Source organism: Athene cunicularia (assembly GCF_003259725.1).
Source record: "Athene cunicularia isolate RWA chromosome 5 unlocalized genomic scaffold, athCun1 chr5_part1, whole genome shotgun sequence".
In the NCBI taxonomy this organism is placed as follows: Eukaryota; Metazoa; Chordata; class Aves; order Strigiformes; family Strigidae; genus Athene; species Athene cunicularia.
The window spans coordinates 19,397,755-19,408,413 of record NW_020799101.1 but is presented as its reverse complement, the minus strand read 5'-3'; positions in this window follow the sequence as shown (position 1 = coordinate 19,408,413).

Here is a 10,659-nt window from a genome sequence, read left to right as displayed (position 1 = left end):
TCAACTCTCATAATGCTGAGAAACTTAAAAAATAGCATAGTGGCATTAATGCAGCAGTGGAATGCAAACCTTAAATTAATTCATTTCATTGTATGACTCCATATTATCAGATTTGACTAAGCACTGGAACAGGTAAGGGCTGGAATAGATGGCTTGAAGAGGCAGTGGATTTCCCATCCTCAGAGATTCTCTAATCTCCGCAGGACAAGGCCCTGAGCAACCTCATCCAACTTTGAAGTTAACCCTGTTTTGAGCAGGACGTTGAATTAGACAGCCTCCAAAAAGCCCTTCCAACTTAAATCATTTCTCTGATTTAGATACCCAGTTCTGTAAGCTGGTTCTCTATAGCCATGCTGTACTTAAGCCAGTCTACCAACTGAAGTAAAGTAAACCTACTTTAAGAACAGTAAATACTTCATTTAAATGGTTCCAACTGTAAAGAAATGCGGGCAAGAGACTGCTACATGACATAGCTTTTTACTGTAAATGTACTATGCACAAGCCTCTATAAAATAGCCACTCCTCACAGGAGGAAAACAGATCTTTTCCCCACGTTTTCCCTCTAAAAATGATAAATTAATAACAAAACAAACTAACACTCCTAAAAGGAAGAAAGTAGATTTGTAGGGCACCTACATAATTTTTTGTAGGAGCTAACAAATGATGATGCTGGAATGGCTTTGTAAGTAATATAGTAGACCGAGTACTAGGAGATCTGTATTCTCTCTCCACTGCTTTTATATATATGTATACATACATGAGCAAACCCATTTACAACAACATTAACTTAGTATTATTACGAGAGTTGCTACTTTGATATTTAGGATCCACTGCAATTAAGTGTGCTAGTTTAGGTGCTCTAAACTTGAAAAGAAAGAAAGAGTCAAGCCCATTTTTTTTTAAGCTGAACATCCAGTTATCAGTGGCTCCTTCGCAATTTTTTGCAACTTATCTTTAAATGGAAATAACATACGTGCCTTTTTTATAGGCCACTGTTTTTTTATAGCTGCACTGATTCCTGCTAGTGTGATGAACACCAGTTTATACTCAGCACAGCATACACAGCATCTGCATCAAACAAGACATAGTGTCTTATATGAAACACTAAAGATAAATCTCACTTGAAAAACATCCTGTACAGAGAAGGCAGTGTGGATCTGATCACAAAGACTGTATTCAGTCCATTCATAAATAGAACAGGGCAGACCTAAAGTCATATGAAGGTTAATGGCTTGGGACCTGAACAGTATTGCCATGTAAGTTCTGTTATCAGCTGCTGGATGATCCCTTTTCAGCTACACCACAGTAACCATGGTTACAATATCATGTATGATCAGCAAGAAGCAGCAGTATTCTTATTTATGATAGCAATAGTTGCTGTTGATGCATATTGTTGTCTTGGCTGGTCACAGAATGAAACCTGCAGCTGTTACTATAAATTACCTTCCCTGATGCTGAATCTAAGCCTCAGCACAAAACTCTGCTCTTAATGCAATTTCATTTGCATGACCTCTCCTAATTTTCTACAGTCAGTAAGATATGGGTTCTGCAAGCAAATATTATGTGAGCTCAACTTCAGATGGCAAGGTCCTTGCTGAAATAACAAGTAAAGAAGGAAATTCCTCTTTGTGCTCTTCTGCCACAACTACATGCCTTCCCAAAAAGCAGGCACTTGTCATGGCCTGATCTATAATCCTATTTGGGTTCATTCAAAGCACACAAAAGTTTCTCTACACTCTGTTGCTCTCAGTTTTCCCAATATCAACTGTACCTGAATCATCAGAATGAACCCTTTATGCATGTCATCTTTCACAATGCCAACATTTGTTCAAAGGCAAATCAGATGTCCCTAGCCAAGGCAATCTGCACGTAGATGTGTGGTAACATCAATGTTCATTTTCAAGCCCTTGTTAATTGTATTGAGAAGTGAATTATATCTTTCTTCTGTATTCTTACACCTTAAAAGAGATGAGCAAATGACAGAAGCAACAACCTGCATCTCAATGACTTAGCTTCTGAGGGATACAGGATGTTTCTCCACAGAGTTGCCTAAGAGATTTGAAGATACCAACAGAATTTTAGGAAGTATTTTTAGGTTCTATTCCTGGCTTTATGATAAGGATGTGAGTTCGTGATGAGAGATAAGGCCTGAGAATTAGCATTCCTAGTTCAAGAAACAAGTATGATTGCTTGTCACACAGAAGATCCCCATGGGAGACTCGCAGAGAAAGGCAAAGTCAGTCTATAGTGTCTACGTTTTTAAAATGAAAGGAGTCTTAGATATCAGTGGGTCCTGTCCTACTCTCTTCCATATGCACTTTGTAAGAAGCTAATTCATGTATCTTATACTTTAAATATTAAGAAACTGATGCAGAAGTCACAAGAACATTTGGAAAATGCAAAGCATTTTAGGCATACCAATAGTTTATTCTGAGGAGTATGTAAAGGAGAAAAATATGAAATATATCTATCCTTTCAGAGTCAATATTCAGTTCAGTTTAAAACACCCTTATCAGTAGGAAGAAAAAAACTATATTAAAATAGGTGAAAATCAGAAGCAGATTTAAATCTCCAAGCAACACTTAATCTTGACAAGTAACTTAACAATTAATTGAAATAGAACTGAAATCCAATATACAGATATAGATGTCAACAAACTCTATGTTTTATAAAAAGCAATTATACAAACCCATGTGTTCTATGAATAAAGATGCATAATGGATTCCTGATATTCAATAGAGCTCCCTGATATTTTCATTTAGAAATAATTATAGTAAGAGTTCTTATTGTAGCTTGTCTCAGGAACATCTAGTTTTCAAATGAAGAATAAACCATAGACAGAGAGGAATTACAACTGTCCCTTACTTCTGATCCCTGAATTTTCTGTTCTTAGTTCAAATCAATGAAGGCACTGTTGAAATTACCTGTGAGACAGTGATATCATCACAATACTCCAGCTGTAAATAAAGCAGCATCACTGAATTTCCTGTCCTTTCACAGCAGCTGAGAATAGTCTCTCAAAACATACTAAGGTCAGGTCACTTCTAACACAACAACTGTGCATAGTTATCCAAGACAGGCACATGACTTCTTTAATTAACCCTGGTGATTTATGGAGTTATATCACATACCTATCACTGTCCCAAGATAGCACTGGCACAATGAACATGGAGGGATTCATTATAGTTGAAGGACATTTGAGTATTATGACCAAATTAAGCACTTTACTACTTAAAGTAATGGAAGTGACTAACCCCCAGACTATAAAACTTTTGAAAAAGAATGCAGACTATCATATATTGCACTCAAGCCACGCAACTTCCACCTTTCATAATATCATACATAAACACCACTTGTAACATTTCACACAGTGAAACCCATCTTCCACCTAAATAATCTCTTCCAGGATGTCACTGTTGCTAATTTTTTTTTTTTCTATCATTGTTAAAAATGAAATATATAATCTGTTCTTCTCTCACAAATCAGGTACATCTGAGGTATAATTCCCAAAATTTATTTTGTCCAACTTTCCATAGAATTAGTTTTCCTCATTTTGGGGGAGAGTGGGTGAAAGAAGCACATAGCTCTAGCAAGCTACTCAGTGTCTTAGCCCTGAGCTATGGGAAAGAAACTAAGCAGTTTCCACACACATTCAAAATATTAATTTTCCACACACTATACACAAGTATGCCAGAAGCGATAATACCTGAAGTATAACATGAAGATTTAAGCACAACTAATTTCATTGAAACCAACCACTAATTTCCCATAAGCAACCAAATAGCTATCTTGTGATGAATAAAACTTCCAGCTCTCAGATGGGATGTTGGATATATATTTGAATAAGTGACATCACAAAGGAAATCCAGAGCTGAAAATCACTCCTTAATAATTTGCAGACGCTAAAGCCAGAGTCTGAAAGATACTGTTGTGGAGGAGGGCCAGCATGTTCAGTCTCCAAATCTGTGACTGTGCATCCTCAACAACAAATGGCATCCATTTGAGTGCAAATGAGAGTTATTTCATGTACTGCAGCCCATGTGACAAAACTCCTGAGAAGCCAAACAGGTTCTCCAGGCTTCTCTCAGCTTAATGACAAAGACAATTTGATGTCAGAGTCATTTTATTTACAGACCAGTTGTGTAGCATGACTATGTACAGGGGACACAGAACACTTATTTGCTGCCCAGTTGATTGAATTCTTTTTAGATCTAGCATATATGTCTTAAATGACTGTGATTACCTCGCAAGTCACCAGTGGCTCACTTCATGCATAGAAAGGCATGTACAAAGGATCAGCATACAAAGTTGCAACCACATGAAGCCCTGACAGCAAAAAGCTTTGATGTAGAAAACTTTTGCAGTTAAGTTTCCACTGACCTTTGGCTCAGACTCACCCAGCCCAACTTCGAGATAGAGAATGGCTTTAGAAAAATGGGGTATGTGGTACACTGCAGAGCTATGCACTAGACAGGAATTTGTCTGTGCAAAATGAGAGGAGCAAGCTCCTTTCTCATGTTCACACAGATCAGTACTGGCAACTGCCCAGAGGCAGTGGCAGGAGCAGGAGATTGCATTCTAGGCCAGCACATGATCAGTTTTGTTACTGGCCTTGTGTACTTGCTCTTTTATTTATACCTCGGCTTTGCAGAAAGGCAGTTGCTGGGCTTTTTCCTTTTACTGTTGGCATCAGCCAAATGCATACGGTACCCTTTTTTGGGATAAGCATCAGCATTTTCAATAGACTCTGGTACTAGATAGCTCACAGACAGATTGGACTCATTAGCATTCAGGAAGGCCACATCACCAGAGCAAACACAGCAGCTCTGAACCAGGCATATGTGTGTAAAAGGAATACTTCTCACCTGACTTCAAGAAAACTAAAAAGAGCAGAGGTCTTTAAAGGCCAGGAGGCCAGCAGCAGGGCATTAAGGAAATAGAGCAAAAAGTAACCTACATATTGTTTTCCTCTACTGTAGAGACCTTACAACAGGACTTTAAAACACCCTAATTATGTAGCCGGACATGAAATATTCTATATTAATATATGCTTCTCAGAAGGTGGCATGGAAAAGACTACAAGTCTGTGCTTGACCTGTGCAAAATGACATGAGGCTAACTAAAGTGCATTTTTGCCCATGTGGATGGCCTACTGTAAAAGCTAACGTTGCTGTTAATTAGCAGGAACATAGAAAAAAGGATATGTGTAGTGCTAGGGCCTGAATAATAGGCCCCAAAACAAAGTTGACCTCTAGATGAACCTCACAACCAAACATTATTCACTATTAGTATCAGTTAATTAGTAAAATCTGTATTACCATTAGTGTTTATTACTAGTATCTGATCATTAATGAAATATGTATGCTCACTAGTGAAAGATGTAGCTTAGGCAAAATGTAAGCAGTACTGAGGATGAAATGTTGTGAGAACATGTCTCCAACTTCCCTTGTTTAGCCTTGTTCAAGGCTGAGAACCCAAGTGTTTGACCTTGTTAGAATCTCCCTTGGTTCTTCCCCCTGAGCCCTGGCTAGGCTTTGGGTGGAATCCAACAGGAGAATGAAATCAGATGTTTCCACTCAAGGAAAAGTGCCGGTCATTCTGACTCGCTGATTTTGGTATATAAGGCTGGACCCGCCTGCAGTGACTTTGGATCCCTCACCTATGGATAGATGCATCGTGTAGGACTTCCCACTTGCAGGGAAAGGTTCTCCAAACCCTCGCTGTAACCGGGGCTCCCCAGCGTCTGCGGATCTGGATGATGGTAACATATGCAAGTGGCGATGTATCTTTCTTAAACACTATTCTCCCTGTCATGTAGCAATGATTAGGCAAATTACCTTGCTTATTCTTATTTTCTATAATTAACTGTATGTAGTATTAGTTGTGTACTACTCTGTATTTTTCTCATTGCTTTTTTTTTTTTTATTACTTGGTTATATACATTAATTATTAACAGTAAAATAAGCCTACTCTTTTCACCCTGGTGTCTGAGTTTAATTGGCATCCTCAATCAGCAAAACAATATGAAAATTCCTCTGTAGTCTCTTCCCATTACTCCTCTCAGTATTAGTCTGGAAGGACTGCAACTCAGAGTCCAGGAAAGGACAGACCAGGCTATAGTGTCTCTGTTCATCAGCTCCTGGTTTACCTCCTCTGTCAATCCAATTCCCTCTCTTTTTCTCATATGCCATAGGATAATTAATCAGCACTACCAACCAGCCCTACAGTTAGTCCTAAACCTATGATCAGGATTTATTTATAACCCAAGTCAGCCAGAGAGTTTACACACATCTTCAAGGACTTATGTATTCCTACAAGTAGTTTTCCTATGTAGTCTTATTTGACATATTCCTTAATATATTAGTTGCCCTGTACTGGCTTCCAAAATCCTGTTATCGGCATTTCAGAAAGCGGGTAGCAAGCATAAATACTTGGCTGGACTACCCATCTGGCTTCTATGCTACTTGAGAATTACACAAGTGTGCAAGAGTGCCTCTACACATGCCAGAAGTAAGGATTCAGATACAGATTTATTTGGCAAATAAATACTTTAGGCAGATGGATAGCATGAGTTGCTCAGCTAAACAGGTATGAAACTTCTTCCAGTTTTACATGTCACCTAACTTCAGCTGCAATGGATTACTTCTTTTTCCTTCCCTGAAGGTAGTCTGGTCACAGGCCCTGAAGCCAATTCCTGGCTGTTTAGCTTTCATACAGTTACACATACAGGACTCTACAAAGTGCACAGACAGCGACTTTGTGTCTTATTCCAGGATTTTAATATCTTAGAGAAGTGAAATATGGCTACCCCCAGAGATTATTATTTAGAGGAAGTATTAGACTGGTTAAAAGGTTCAAATTTGGGGATTTCAAAAACCAAAGTAAATGAGAGTCCCTATATTAAAAACCTCAGACCACTCCTCTATGCAGGAAGTGAAAGCCACCATTATCAGTGGAAAAGTCTTCAAAGACGATATGTATGGGAGGATCTCTGTGCCAATACCAGGGACAGACCAGGATAAAAGTGTGCCAAGAAAGCACACCAGCAGCACACTAGGGGATTTGGCCTCACTTAGTAGCAGCAGCAGGCTATGACAGATAGAATGCATTTTTATGCCTGCTACAGAGGTAGGAGTGGACTCCACGCATGCAAATAGCATCTGCACCAGGGGACTGGCCTTACATTAAAGGTAGGACAGGTTTAATCATATGCAATTTTATGTTGAAGTGCTCTACTCATACAGAAATCTGTCAATATTGGATTAAGTCATTTTTGCAATGTTCCTCCAGGGTCAGGACATACTTTTTAGACAGCTATTTCTGAGTATAAGACAGTGCCAGTTTAGAGAACTGACATTCTGTAAGACTTTATGGAGGATGAACATACATATTGTCAGGTCTATATTCATCCTCTCAATAGTGCAGAGAGGCAACACATGAGCAGGGACTTACATGTACTGTAACTGCTGACTTGGGTGGACACACCTTTCTCTGTCCATCTTCACTTTTTCTTCCCCTTTTACAAACTTTATCTAGAGCGCTTATCAGTGAAATGTTCAATGCACCATGTGTAGCTTCTGGAACACTAACAAAACTGTGATGTGATCTGGAAGCAGGAGAAGACTGACAGTGTGTTTCTATTCTACATGCTGGCAGGTAGGCCATGAAAGTAAATGGTTTGATAAAAGCTAAATTTCCAGAATCACATTTGCTTTACATTTGTAGCTGTATAAAGGAAATAATCAAAGGCTCTTCCTCATATAAGTATTGCTGACAAATTATTACATAGCTTAATCTTTCTTTGAACTCTGATCTGACGCACAGTTTTCTGCTTTATGATTTTAGGTCTGAGTGTTCACATTGCCATGGGTAGATGAATTAGGTTTGCCAGAACAACTCTTTCTGGCTTCATGCATTTGACTTAGATGCCTACTACATGCAGAAACTGATAAAAATGCCTTCTGATACCTGCAGCCAAACAGAGCAAAAACCCCTTGCAATTACAGTTTGAAAAGAAGGAAAAACAATTTTCCTGTCATTCTCAACACTGTAAAATCTTATAATTGTAGAAAAGCAGAAGATCCATCTTGATCTAATTGCTACCATAGGATCAGTTTGATCACTAAGTGCGATGAATACCTTTCCTAACAGAGTTCAAATAAAAATTGCTCTGGGACTATCTCCCCCCTTTTTTTTCTGAAAAACCATATAGCAGCATCTGACAAGATAACTTTAGAAGACTGTGACCTTCCTTGTTATAGATAGAATCTTGGTGCTATAAAACTACAGCTGAAGTCCAGAAATATATGTATTACTGATTAAATATACAGTAATTCTTTTACCTGAAAAACATTCATTTTCTATCTCTCCTCCCAAGAGAGATATTTAAGATGCTTACTGGTTTTCTTGCTTTCAGGGGCATCCTCCCATGACCAGTGACCAAATAATGGCAGTTTACATGACTCACAATTTATTCCCATAAGTTTCCAGTCACACAGCCTCATCTCACTTTTTTCTTCTGAAAAGTCATCAGCTTTCATCACAAGAACATAAAGTTCATCCCCCATATAAAGCATACGGCTTCATGCCTCTTTCTGGTCTCCACTGCTTTCTATTATACTTGAAAGCCAAATCACCCTGAAGATCCATTCTTTTCTGTAGAAAACACAAGACACCATTTCCTTGTCAAGCCAAAGACAGTCAGGTGAGCTAGTGCACGGAGTAGTCAATAGTGTCTATGACCCATCCACTATTTGCTCACGTGAATGCACAGCCCCCAGGTTGACACAGTACTAGGAAACCTTACTCTGTTGCGTCTGCCACAATCACCACTTCATTGTATTTCATCTTGATCCACTAGCTCAAAATGGAAATCATTAAGAAGACTGTTATAATCAAACATTCTCAGCATCTTTAGACATTTAATTTACTTCGTAGTCCAGAAGTAGCCATTAAGATATTGAGGTTTAAAATAGATGTTCACAAAGAAAAAGTTCCATGTAGCCCTTTAACTCTGAGCTATTGGTCTCCTCTGTTTTCCTGTGCAGATAAATGTTGTGTTTAACTGATGTGGTGGACCGTTCACAAAAGAAATCTGCTTTTTAAAACAGCAAGTATAAAACATTCTGGCATTGTCTCCGGTAAACCAACTAATAGCAGTTTGGCATTTTAATCTAACAACTTTAGAACTAACGTACAGACCTCAAAATGCGTCTCTACAAACTGAAAGTGCCATCGACATTATGTTCTATAAAAAAAGTAGCAGCCTAGACATGCTGAATTACCTAACATGGTCATAGCAAGCATTTAAAAAAACATTTCCTAAATGTACACAGAAGTAGAGGAACATCTTAGTATTTTTAACAAATCTGTAGTTTGTGACCAATGTTCACAATCTCTCTGAAGAGCACATTCTGCTCATTGTGCTAAGCCTGACCATAAAACACATGCTGAAGGATTTGCCATTTAAAAGAATTTGTAAACAAAATGAGATATCTTACAGCTCAGTAGTTGCTCAGACACAGTACTACAATTGAATAGCAGTATCACAGCAGTTGGTCTGACAGAGCAACAAGAAATACTGTTCACTCTTCTGACCAACCTGAGGCATACAGGAGTCTCCTTGTACAAGTCTCCTACACATTTTGTGGGAATACAGCTCATACCAACTCCCACAATGACTTAAAAGAGAGAAGGGACATAAACTATTGTACTATTTCCTTTCCAAACTTCTTAACTGGGGATGGCATGGGTCCCAGAAGAGATTTCACTCAAATCAGTGTTTCCCTGTGCACACTCCATGGAACAGCCAAAACCCAACTCTCTATAGCTGCTACTTCCACTCAAACCACTTACTCTTGTATTAGAATAAACCACAGTCCTGGGACTGGCACTTCCATCTCTGTTTTGGAATCCTTCCACCTGAAATTGATCTTATTGGCCTGGATATCCACTTGGATAACATCTGTTCTTGGACAAACCGTTTCAGCGAGAAAGAAACAATAAAATCAGACTGATCTGCTAAAATACCCATGACATGATTTTAGCTATCATGTTAGTGCTCATCCATCAGGGGTTGTCCCATCACAAACTCACTTACTTCTCCAAGCAATCCTACAGATTTTTTTTTTCCCCCTCCTTTTACTTGGGCTGATGATTGCAATCAGCATCTTACAATACATACAAAGTAAAAGTAGTTGTACTTCAGCTTCTTCCATCTCCAAATATCTGTCTTGTTATTTGTCTGCAAGAACTAATGAACTAAAGGAACGAGCAGATTCTGCAAGACTGAGACCAGCGCTGTTCACTGCAATCTGTACTTTTCTCCATCAGGACTCCCATGGCTCTAAAGGACATTTTACGCAAATAAGGATTAATGGACTGTATCCTTCTTGTTTAGGCACATGTCCCAGTTCGAAATGGCTCTTGATAACAGGCCAGCCAGTAACAGGACACAGTTTAAAATTATGGGATTATTTTAAATCTGCCGTTCTCAATACTACAGATCGAACTCTGCTTTCGGCCATCGGTGGATCAGCCTGCGACAGGCCCCTGCGGGAAGAGGCTCGCTCCAAGAGCGGGGCCGCAGCTCCCGAGGCGCCCCGGGATCTGGGCCCGGCCGCGCCGTGCTCCGCCGGGAGGAGCAGGAGGAGGGGGAGG